We start from the raw sequence: 12,758 nt of genomic DNA, 5'->3' as shown, positions 1-12,758 counted from the left end.
ACTCAACATTGTCAGTGTCGGAACAGAAATTTTCGTTTTGATATGTTAGGTAGTCTGAAATCTGCCTCCTATTACTCTTGCTAAACAGATAAACTTTCCTCCCTTTTTTTATATTCCTATTTACTTCCATATTCAGGGATGCTGCAATGGCCTTATGATCACTGATTCCCTGTTCTGCACTTACAGAGTCGAAAAGTTCGGGTCTGTTTGTTATCAGTAGGTCTAAGATGTTATCTCCACGAGTCGGTTCTCTGTTTAATTGCTCGAGGTAATTTTCGGATAGTGCACTCAGTATAATGTCACTCGATGCTCTGTCCCTACCACCCGTCCTAAACATCTGAGTGTCCCAGTCTATATCTGGTAAATTGAAATCTCCACCTAAGACTATAACATGCTGAGGAAATTTATGTGAAATGTATTCCAAATTTTCTCTCAGTTGTTCTGCCACTAACGCTGCTGAGTCGGGAGGTCGGTAAAAGGAGCCAATTATTAACCTAGCTCAGTTGTTGAGTGTAACCTCCACCCATAATAATTCACAGGAACTATCCACTTCTACTTCACTACAGGATAAACTACTACTAACAGCGACGAACACTCCACCACCGGTTGCATGCAATCTATCCTTCCTAAACACCGTCTGTATCTTTGTAAAAATTTCGGCAGAATTTATCTCTGGCTTAAGCCAGCTTTCTGTACCTATTACGATTTCAGCTTCGGTGCTTTCTATCAGCGCTTGAAGTTCCGGTACTTTACCAACGCAGCTTCGTTCAAGTCCATATAAGAACGTAGCATTTTATTTTCAAGGTGTAGTAAATCTTTGTTTTCTGACGGCAGGGTGATCGCATTACATGGCTGCAATTTTTATTTGCCCATCAACTGGGCTTTTGGTTGAAGTGGCACACCACCAGCAGCATGGTTTCCACGAGAGGGGGGGGGGGGGGTGGCTGTGGGGAAGAGGGCAAGTTGCTTTTCCATTGGTATGTACACCAGCTTTATAGTGTTTTAAAGAGTGTTCTTTCAAGTTCATATAAGAATGTAGATTTTATTTCCAAAGTGTAGTAAATGTTTGTTTTCTCACAACAGGGTGTTCGCATTAGAAGGCTGCAATTTTTATTTGCCCATCATCTGGGCTTTTGGTGGAAATGACACACCACCAGTGGCATGATGTCCATGAGATAGAGAGGGCTGGGGGAAAGAGGACAAGTTGTTGTTCTATTGGTATGTACTCAGGTTTTATAGTGTTTTAAAGAATGTTCCTTCAAGTTCATATAAGAACATCACATTTTATTTCCAAAGTGTAGTAAATCTTTGTTTTCTCACAGCAGGGTGTTCACATTACAAGGCTGCAATTTTTATTTGTAAGCCTGAGTTCATATCAATAGAAGAACAGCTTGTTCTCTTTCACCCACACCCCCCTCTCGTGGACATCATGGTGCTGCTGGTGTGTCATTTCCACCAAAAGCCCAGTTGATGGGCAAATAAAAATTGCAGCCTTGTAATGCGAACATCCTGCTGTGAGAAAACAAAGATTTACTATACTTTGGAAATAAAATGCTACGTTCTTATATGAATTTGAAGGAACAGTCTTTGAAACACTAGAAAGCCTGAGTACATACCAATAGAACAACAACTTGTCCTCTTCCCCCCGCCCCCCACCCCTCTTGTGTACATGATGTTGCTGGTGGTGTGATAGCTCTTTATGTGCCAGACGGAAATGTATAAAATACTTTGTCGCGAAAGTGCGTACTATGTAGGATAGTACAACTACTCGCCTCAGTCGAGTCGACTGGCGAAAGAAACGAACTAGTAGTGTGCTTGTGAGTGGCGGGGGCGGTGCGGGTGGCAATGTGTGCGACCCTGCAATGATGCATCGTGGCGAGGGGGGGGGGGGGGGGGAATAATATTTTACTCTCTGATGGTAGTTTATGTTTTCTCTTTGATCTTTGCTATGTAACATTGAATAAATAGTCTCTAAAAATGTGTGTTCCTGGCAATATGCTTTATTGTGTATTTGATTAAAAGGTCAACTTTATAATCTCACAGAGGACTAATTAGAGTCAGTACTTAATATGTTATGGGCCCAGGAGTGATTAGTGAACTTTGCATACCAAAGAAATAAACTGATAAATCAAGGTTACATAATTTTCGCGTGTGTTCAACGCGTTGCTATCGTATTTTCTTTTTGCAGAGAAACTTTCAAGATTCATTTATTTAATTATCTGAACGTATTGAAGATGGCTTTGGGTGGACAATCACTAGTTTATTTTGAAAAGTTGACCGGTATGACAAACTACAACGACTGGAAATTCACGATGGAAATGTACCTGAAACATGAGGGACTAAGGGACACAATTGCTGGCACTGACGAAGATGAGAAAAATGTACAGAAAGCATTATCAAAAATGTTTTCTGTAAATTCAACTGTGTAACCAAATCTTCGTGGAGCAACGACTGCTAAAGAAGCGTGGCAAAATTTACAATCTGCATTTGAAGATAACAGTTTGTCTAGTTATATTGGGCTGTTACAATGCTTGATGAATGTACGATTGGCTTCTGAGAAAAATATGGAGGCGTATTTGTCGAAAATTATGTCACTTGCTCAACAAATTCGAAGCATTAGTAAGAAAATGGGCGGCGATTTCGTAGTTGCAATTATGCTTCGTGGACTTTCGGCAGATTTCCAACCCTTAATTATGGCAATTGAGAATTCGGGTGTCAAGATTACTAGTGATTTAGTAAGTCAGCGATTAATTCAAGAATCGACGAAACGTCAGTTTGCATGCACAAATGACACCACAGATTCGGCGCTGGTAGCTAGTAAGCAGGACAGTAAACTCCAGAAGAGAAATATCCAACGTGATGTGCGAAATATCAAGCCTTTTAAGTGTTATAAATGCCAGAAACCTGGTCATAAGGAGAATGAGTGTAGAGCAAAGAAGAAACCAAATAAATTTTCAAATTCTGCGAATACAGTGAGTACTGAAAACGAAACTGTGTGAATGGCTTTAATTGCATCTTCGCGTCATAGTGACGGCTGATTTGTGGATTCCGGGTGTTCACGACACATGACGAATCAGAGAGCCTCGTTCAACACTTTCCAATCGCCCACAGCTGCTAAAGTGACAGTAGCAGGTAACAGCAATCTTCAGAAGGCGATGTTCATCTTCGAGTTACTTGTGACGACAAGAATAAACAGATAAATGCCAATGATGTTGCGTATGTTCCATGCCTTACTTACAACCTACTGTCGGTTAGTCAGATGACAAGACGTGGATTGTGTGTATTGTTTGACAATGTGCAGCGCGGCGTATACAATAAAAGTGATGTAATTGTTTCTGGAACATCAGTAGCAGCTGCAACTCAAATGAATGGTATGTATCGATTAGGTGAAATGCATCATTACGAAAATGTTGTAGAAATTGACAGTTATGAATTGTGGCATCGAAGATTGGGACATTTGAATCGTGTAAGCATGGATTTATTAAAAGAAAAAATGGCTGATGGACTGAACTGGTCGAACGTCAATTTAGATCCGTGTATTCCCTGCATAAAAGGTAAACAGTTTGGACAACCTTTTCCTAAAACATCGGGTAGAAGAGCAAAAGATCTACTTGACATTGTGCATTCTGCTGTTTGTGGACCAATGAGCACGGCTTCGTGGGAAGGATCACGATATCTTCTCACTTTTACGGATGATCTGTAAAGAAAATCTTTTGGTTATATGTTAAAATCAACAGCAGAAGTCCGTGACACATTCATCGAATTCAAAGCACGAGTAGGAACTGGTCGAAAAATCAAAATACTTCGAACAGACAACGGAAAAGAGTTCGTCAATCGGCGCATGAAGTTATTTTTAAAGACGAATGGAATTAAACATGAAACAACAACTCCTTACACGCCAGAACAGAATGGTGTTGCAGACTGAAGGAATTGAACTGCACAACACACACACACACACACACACACACACACACAGGCATTCCATCAATTATTCTTCCCGCGCTCCATAAGTGAATGGAACAGGACGAAACACTAATAACTCGTACAATGGGATGTACCGTCTGCCATGCACCTTACGGTAGTTTGTAGAGTACAGATGTAGATGTAGAATAAACCGAGCGTCAATTAAATTATTAATCTTCGTTGTCATAAATGTTTGACTGCTTTTTCTCTCCTCTCGCAGCAATTTCAGCTGTGCTTTTAAGCATACTGCAAAGTTGCGTATTTCGTTGTGGTACAAGCAACCAGTATGACTCTATAAAAGCGGCTGCCAATTCTCGTTAGTACACAAGTGCCCAGCTACGAGTTAACTCTTTGATGCACAGATTTTATGTTTAATTAATTTTTTAATAAAACATGCATTTTCTATGTCTGGTGGGGTTGCTAATAAAGGAAAACATGAATTAAAATTTTTTATTGTATTGATTTTGGTTTTAGATGGTGGTATATATAATATACCACCATGCCACTTAGGGCCGTACCTAAAGTTTTTGAGATATCTTGGTTTGTGCTTGTAACTCACCTTTAAATTCTACTCTAAGCAGTAATAATTAGTATAATTAATGTAAAATAATTTTATTTCTGGCAATTGGTCATTTACAATACAAAATCAAATTACAAACCTTACAAATAAAATATGTTTCTTATTCCTTTTTGTGAAAATCTTGAAAGCACCTTTTTGTTTTGCTAAGGCACAAAGGCACTTTGCATTCAGCGCACATCCAGAAAGTGCGCACTTGCTTCTTTTTTGTACTGCATTTCGCACAACGTCTGGCGGTAGTACGCTCTGGCTGGTGGGATGAATTGTCGAGACGCTGGCGTGAGGAAACATATGGCTTGTTTTTCTTTACGTGGACTTGACTCTCATGAAGTCTAGATGGCCTCAATGGTGTTTTCTGGGTTACTAAGCTTTGCAGGATACTCATCCTGAAGACTTTGGCAGTCATTTTTTCTCTATCGCCTAGTTCCTTCCAAATTATATAGCTGTTGACGATACTGACATCAAGCAGGTGAAAGAATATTCGGTGCCACCACTTTTTACTTCTCCGGCTTATTTCATATGATTTTTTCAGTTGGTCGAACTTGTCGACATTGTTCATGTGTGCATTGTAATCCATCACTGCTTGAGGACAAGGTAGCTCTATGCGTGAACCATCTCTTTCACGGCGAGTCACTGTAGTAACTTCAGGACTGTGAAAATTTGAAAGGAGATGAACAGCTCTCTTATCTTTCCACTTCAAGTAGAGGATGCCACAGTTGCTGACCCTCCAGTCAAATTCACCTCTGCTTAATTCTTTGTCTGTTTTTAATTTGGGTAAATGTTTCCTTGTTGGTTGAACTGTCCCACAGGCATATATGTTTCTCTGCTGTAAACCAGCCAACAAGTTATAGCTATTGAAATAGTTGTCGAAATAAAGATAATGGCCTTTATTTACGAGTTCAGAGGACAAACTCAGCACTACATGCTCCCCAAGGCCTGTTTGCACTGTGTCACCTACTTTTCCGGTGTAAATATCAAATTTCAAGTTGTAAGAGGTCTTGTCACACAGCATCCACACTTTGTAACCACGCTTTATGGGTTTATCTCTCATGTATTGTTTCATACTGTTGCGGCCTTTGAATTTGATCATTGACTCATCAATTGCTAGGTGTTTGCTGGGTTGGTAACACTTGGAAAAAGATTCAGATAGTATCTTGATCACTGGTCGCAGCTTGTACAGTTTGTCATAACCTGGGTGTCCTTTTTCTGGATGCAATGTGTTATCATTCAGATGAATGTTCCTCAGTAACCATCCAAACCGATTTACTGCCATCAGAGATGCAATATAACGATCATGAAGTTCTGGGGCACTAGACCAGTAGTCTCTGTATGCTGGCATACGCTTTATACCCATCAAAATGTTGATTCCCAGGAAAGTTCGTATTTCATTGTCAGTTGTTGGAGTGAAAGACTTGCCAGATTGCGTCGCATATAAATTTGTTTGGAAAACGATTAGCTCAACTAGCTCTTTTGGAAATATTTTTTCGAATATATCGATAGGTTCTGGATCATCAATGTCCCTAATAAAAGCACTTGGTCCTGATTCACTGTCGAACTGCATTCCTGAGGTAGCATTGAATTGTTGTCCCCAAGTTGGCGCTGTGTCAGCAGCGCGTTTTGGCGGAGTGGACTCACTTTCTTCCTCGCTCTCTGAAACTTCGCCTTCAGACGACACAATAGCCTCCGCAACAATGCTTGCTTCATAATCAGATTCGTCATCTGTGGTGTCAACAGTGGAATCCTCGTCTGATGGAATTTCACACAATAATCGTTCGATTTCTTCATCTCGTAAGCCTCTTCTTGACATTTTCATTTTCAAACAACAGCCTGAATCCAAGTAAAGAATACGTAAGCAAAACAAAATGGAGAAAGAGCTAAAATAAGTCACAACACAATTAAAAACTAAACTTTGTAGCGGAGGATTTCGAATTTTATACTAGGAAACGAAATGCAATAGAATACTGCTACATGCACGGTGGTACAAATAATATACCACCAAAATAAATTGTATATAAATAACGGAAGATTGTGCATATGAATGTATACATGGGTTCATACCGTAGCTGTGACGTCCAAGATATGGAAAAAACACAGGCGCAACAAGAAATTCGTTATAAACCACTATTCACACGCAAAAACCATGCACAACTCAGCACGCAGCTTTCACAGTTGTAATCTATGCAATTCTTGGCGGGAACTGATTCCTTATAGGCAGTGAGTGCCATCTGTCTGATAAGTAGAGAACTAGGTGAGCATATTAGAGTGGTGGTCGTGCAGTTAAACCACTGTGCAAAGAGCCAAGAAAATTTTCAAAAGGTGGTATACTATGTATACCACCGTGCTCCAAAGAGTTAACAGGTGTAGAACCGCATTTTGCCTGCTGACGTGTGCGTCGCAGCCTGTCGTAGGTTTCGGCAGAGGACAGCAGGTCGGTTTGGTGACATCGTGGTGTTTACAAAACCTAATGTCGAAGTTTCGCTAAGTCCCAACCAACCACAAACTTAGTCGCATGTTCTGTGCTGACGAGTTCACAGTGCCCGGATAACAGGTTCTCTAGCAGGCAGTGTCGCCCGGGCATTCGTGCGCGCGTTGTTATGAACTGTAAACTTGCTCCAACCCATATTTAGCAAGTCGGTTTTGGAAGTGCTGTGTGGTTGATATGTGAGAATGGATTTAGAAAACATCGTAGCAGGTCTTTTGAATCGTTTTCTCGGAGAATATGTCGAAAATTTGGACCAATCTCGGTTGCAAATTGGAATATTTGGCGGTGAGCATAGTGATATTGGGTGCGTCGCAGTTCTGTTGCGTAGCGCTATTGTAAACAATTTCCATAAGGTACGGTATGTATTTTCTGTTTATGTGTTGCAATCCCCTACATGTTATTCAATACTTTGTTAGGTGATGTCGTCTTGCAAGATTTAATTTTAAAACCAAGTGCATTCAATGAGGTAAATTTGCCGGTGAAAACTCTGCATGGGCATTTAGGTAAGTTACCTCTTTAAAGTTTTTAAGTAATATTAGTTCTGGCTGTGGTTCTTATTTTATAGAAGCAGCCTTCAGTGGCTCCTACTACCAGCTTTTGTAAAGTTAACTTAAGTCGTTCCACATTCCTTCAGGTGGAATTTGTGGAAACAAGATATTTGTGAATGCTTAACTGAATGAATGACCAGTAAAGTTAGTAGTTGTGGAGGACCCCTCAACTCTACAATGTATTGCATGCAGCCAAGTCCAGTAACAGAACTCAAAATCTAATATTTGAGAAAGTCGACTTACACAATAAAAAGCTTATACTGAAATTATTTAAGCTTTCTTTAAGTTTAAAGCAAGCTTTGTTGGCAGTAAATTCCATTATTTTTCGTGTATGTTGGGCACTCCACACGTATTTTTCAGTGACAAACTAAAAAATGGCGTTTTTCGACCTGTGTCACTTTCTTGTGGGTGTGCTATATATATACGGTACAGAGGGGAAAGTGCTCAAAAACCAGACCCGCAATTTCTTTTTTTATTTAAAAAAAATAAAGTAGTAAAAATCAACTTTTAAAGGCACAGGATACTTACTTTATATCACCATTTATATTTTACGCTTAAAAAAAAAATCAAAATTATTTTAAAAAACGTGTGAGTTCTGAAAATAAATGCTAAAATTGGAGCCTCCAAAAAATAATCATAGTAGTACCAAATAAAATGTGAAATTGCTATCAAATAAGAGAACACAATCTAGTTTCAGATTAAGTGTAGTATAGCACCAATCAGAAGATTATAGAATTTCTATCTCCTTTGCTGCAAACAAGAGCCCTGTAGTAGACATTCCTACAGGCTTTCTTTCTGAATCTGGGTCGATAGAAGCGTCCGATCCTGCGCGTCGGCTTCGACCCGTGACGTAAGGGTGTTGTGGTGTGTGACGTCATGACGGCGCGGATTTTGGTTTGTCCGTGTAGCGTGTTTCTAGATGTCGTCGTGTTGTTGTTTGTTGTGCCCTCTGGTGGTATGTTCTGGTTAACGATTTTGCGGTTTTGTGTGAAGGTTAATTTAGTGTTGTTCGCTGTACGTTGTGTGGTAATTTTAGTAAAATTAATAGGTTGTTGTTCTTGTTCAGGAATGGATATGATGGATAAAATTAACAGTGCGCATCTGATGGAAATGATGGGGAACACTCCTTTGGAACTGATCAAGTTTTTGCAGCTTTTCGGTTTAATTGCCGAGGTTGTGAAATGCTCTATTTGTGGCGAAGAAATGAATTTGGCTAAAGTTCCGGCGTCTCGGACCAGGGACGGTTATATGTGACGCTGTCGAAAAGACATTTGGCGTCCCACACGGCGCGGTTCCTGGTTCGAGAAGTCTAGGTTGGGCATGCGCGAGATTGTACTGGTGACTTATTATTTTTGTTATAGATCCCCACAAAGTTTTTGCGCGCATGAGACTGGTGTTTGTGAGAGGAGTGTGCTTCATTGATTTTCTTTTTGCCGTGAACTGTTCCGAGTTCATTAAGTACGGGGGTAAGTACAGGTGTGTGTGAGTGCCTGTGTGTGATTGTGGTGGCCAACCTAGTTTGTAGCGCCGGAACTTTTTTTAGTTAAGTTTTTATTTTTTTGTTTTTAGTGTATGTGTTGTGTGGTGGGGGCGAGGGAAGTGTTTTATTGAAATGTGTGGCTGTGAATGTTGGTATTGGTATCGGGAGATGTTCTTGAGCTACATAGGTCAAGGGAAGCGCCCGATTCCAGATGATATTGTGTTCAGTGGTATTTGGGGGGTTTTGTGGTGTCGGTTTTTTTTCGTCGTTTCGCGTTTTTGTATGGGGGCGGGTGTCTAAATTTGTTTATATCTGTTTGTGCCCACCCAAAAACCCCCATTTCCGCTCTTGTCCCGTTTGTGTCATCAGGCTTTTTGTGGAATGTGTGTTTGTTTTTCGATGTAGTTTCGTCTTCATAATGTCAACGTAACGACTTTATATGAGCCATATTGCAATCGTGGTTTATGGACGTTTCCGCCATATTTGTGACGTCATGGGTCAAAGCAGACGGGCGGGATGGGATGCTTCCGTATTTCCGAAACTTCCATAGCAAGGCAATACTAAATCAGCTCATCAAATTTTTACCCAAAATTGTAAGTCTACATGTTTTTGCTGCTTCCTCGGTTGTACTGTTTTTCATATTGGACAACTGTGTACCGAACATTTTCCAACCCATCTTTTTGTGTACTATAGCTTATCATTTTAGAAGGACCACTTTCTTTGATCTTCCTTCCCCACTATTATCTTAGAATAACCGTGTGTACTAATATAGGGAGACTTTAAACGGAAAAAGTAACAGATCTGCTTCAGGCAACTGAAAGGAGTCCAGTTTACACAAATACAACCTATGTTTTGTTAACCAAATAAATTAACCAAACATCTAAAGGGATCGATCATAAAGATTAACTTGAATCTTACTATGTAAGAACACAAAAATAAGTTGAAGGGTTTATCTGCCAATATCTTGGCAAAATAATGAAAAATGTAATGCAGTGCAAAATCTTTTCACATAGTAATTACATACAGTAATTGCCAGCAGGAATTAATTTATATAAATGAGGCAAGAACATCATTTGAGCTGGACCGGCATTCGAAGTCCCCGCCATTCGAACTTGTGGTCTCCAGCATACCAGGCAGATGCGCTGACCACTATGTCGGCCTCTACAACTAATCAACTAATGAGCTAGGACACTGCATCAGTGTGTGGTATAAGTTGAGAATTTGTGCCTAACAAGAAGTTAACTAGGTTAGTCCATGTGGGTGTGATGGCCACTGTGTCCAGGTGACATAGTGGTCAGCACATCGGCCTAGTACATTGGAGACCTGAGTTCAAATACCAGTCTAGCACAAGTTTTCAACTTGCCCCATTGATATAAATCAATGCCCATTGACAGCTAATGTCTTTAATCCTGTGTGTCTTGATTCATAGTGGCTGCAGGATCAAAATGTATTTTGGACATCTGCAAAATCTTTGTTGCCAAAACATGTAATGGTGAAAGTGCGCAACGTGTGCACTCCTTTAAATGGTGGTAGAAGCACAAGTTACTATAAACATTGATTCCTCCAGAGTGCAGGAGAATACATGTCTAGGAGACCAAGGGTTCCACTTAAGCAGATGGGTGGGGGAGGGGAGGCATTTTTGATGACTTTACGCTCTTTAGAATCAGAGAGCATTAACATACTGGGTGAACATAATCATTAGCCCACACGACAGGTTGGCTTTTACCAGAACCTTAGAAATTCATGTTCATTGACCTCATCAACTAGCAACAAAATTATCACCATTCAACCTAACCTAGACCTTGCGTTACATTGTGTGTCAGTCTGTCACCCCAAGCAAGATTCAAGGGGCAGTCCAGTACCACACTCTGACCAAATGTCTTTGTCAAAATGTTAAATCAATTGTCTGTGTCATCCTAAATTCCTCTGTATGATAGTAGAGTTCCTAATATGACACTTTTTCATACTCTACATTTATTTATTTATTTATTTATTTATTTGAATTGCCATCCATTCCAGTCATGTAACGGCATAAAACAGACTGTAAGATGTTGTTTGTTTGTGGTGGTTGTTGTCAAGACTGACACTATTCAGATCTATCCTTTGCAAGTCTTAATCTCTGCATTACTACTGCTGCTGTATACATTTGACTCTGCTTAGTGTTGCTAAGAATTGGTCTCCTTGTACAACTGTTTAACCTCTACCCTTCCTTTCAGTACCAAACTTAATATTCCTTGACACCTCAGGGCATGTCCTTGACAATCTAACATGCCTTCTAGTTAAATTGTGCCACAAAGCTTTTGTCTCCAGTTCAACACAATACTTCTTCATTAGTTACTCAGCCTACTTATCAAGCCTTCATAATTCTTTTCTGAACCATATTTAAAAAACCTATTCTCCTGTTGTCTGCCCTGTTAGTCATTTATGTATCACTTCTGTATAAGGCTACACTCCAGACAAATATTGAATGTTGATAGCCGGCCGAAGTGGCCGTGCGGTTAAAGGCGCTGCAGTCTGGAACCGCAAGACCGCTACGGTCACAGGTTCGAATCCTGCCTCGGGCATGGATGTTTGTGATGTCCTTAGGTTAGTTAGGTTTAACTAGTTCTAAGTTCTAGGGGACTAATGACCTCAGCAGTTGAGTCCCATAGTGCTCAGAGTCATTTTTTTTTTTTTTTTGAATGTTGATAATGAGTGCATATATCTTATAGTCATTGTTATCTATCTGGATTCAGAAATAATGTGGAACAGTCATACAGAACACGCATATGATAAATTGTCATGTATTAATTATCTGTTGAGTAAACTACACATCTTTTTGAAAAGCTTGTTGAGTTTCTGTTATGCTTTTTTCCCACTGTAATCAGGGTGGGATATGTCTGGAGTATCCATAACTAAAACTTAACTTAACTTAATATACATACATATCCAGCAGTCACAGACCCTACAGACCATGCGTTGCTCCCACAAACTACCTCCATTCCTTCGTTCTGTGCTCAGTTCCTCCACGTGTCTTCAGTCCCTAGGACTACTGGGTTATTCACCAGGCTGTCCATCCAGCGCAGCTTTGGTTGTCTCACAGTGTGTCTGGTGTTTTTTCCCTTCAAGTACCCTACATTGCCTGCCCACTGGATTCTTCCGCTCTTCACCTTCTGTAGGATTGTTGGTTGTTGCTTGAAGATTTGTCATTCATTATTCTCCAATCTCCTTCATCTAACATCCATGTCTTCCTCATTACTCTTATTTCAAATATTAGTAGTTTTTCCTTTGCCCATTTAGTCGTGCTACAGGTTTCTGGACCGTACACAACTGCTGGGCATATCACTTTTACATATTCTCATCTTAGCATATGTTTATACTGATTTGGAGCTGAATGCCTCTCTGAGGGAATACATGCATTACATTCCCACTGCTAATCTTTTCCTGATGTTCATTTCTGTGCTGTTGTTGCTGGCAAACAGATTCCAAATCAGGACTCATCTGACCAGGCCACAGTTTTCCTGTTGCCTGGGTTTTGACTGATAGGCTTGCAAGCCCAACAGAGACTTTACAGGCACTGTGTTGCGGTTAGCAAAGGCTCTCACATCAGTTGTCTGCTACCATTGCTAATAATTACAAATTCTGCAGCACTATTGTAATAGATATATTCATTATACATCCAAGACTGATTTCTGGGGTTATTTCATCCAGTTTGCTTGTCTGTTTGCA

This window comes from Schistocerca nitens, chromosome 12, assembly GCF_023898315.1.
Source record: "Schistocerca nitens isolate TAMUIC-IGC-003100 chromosome 12, iqSchNite1.1, whole genome shotgun sequence".
Lineage (NCBI taxonomy): Eukaryota > Metazoa > Arthropoda > Insecta > Orthoptera > Acrididae > Schistocerca > Schistocerca nitens.
This window is presented reverse-complemented; position numbering follows the sequence as displayed.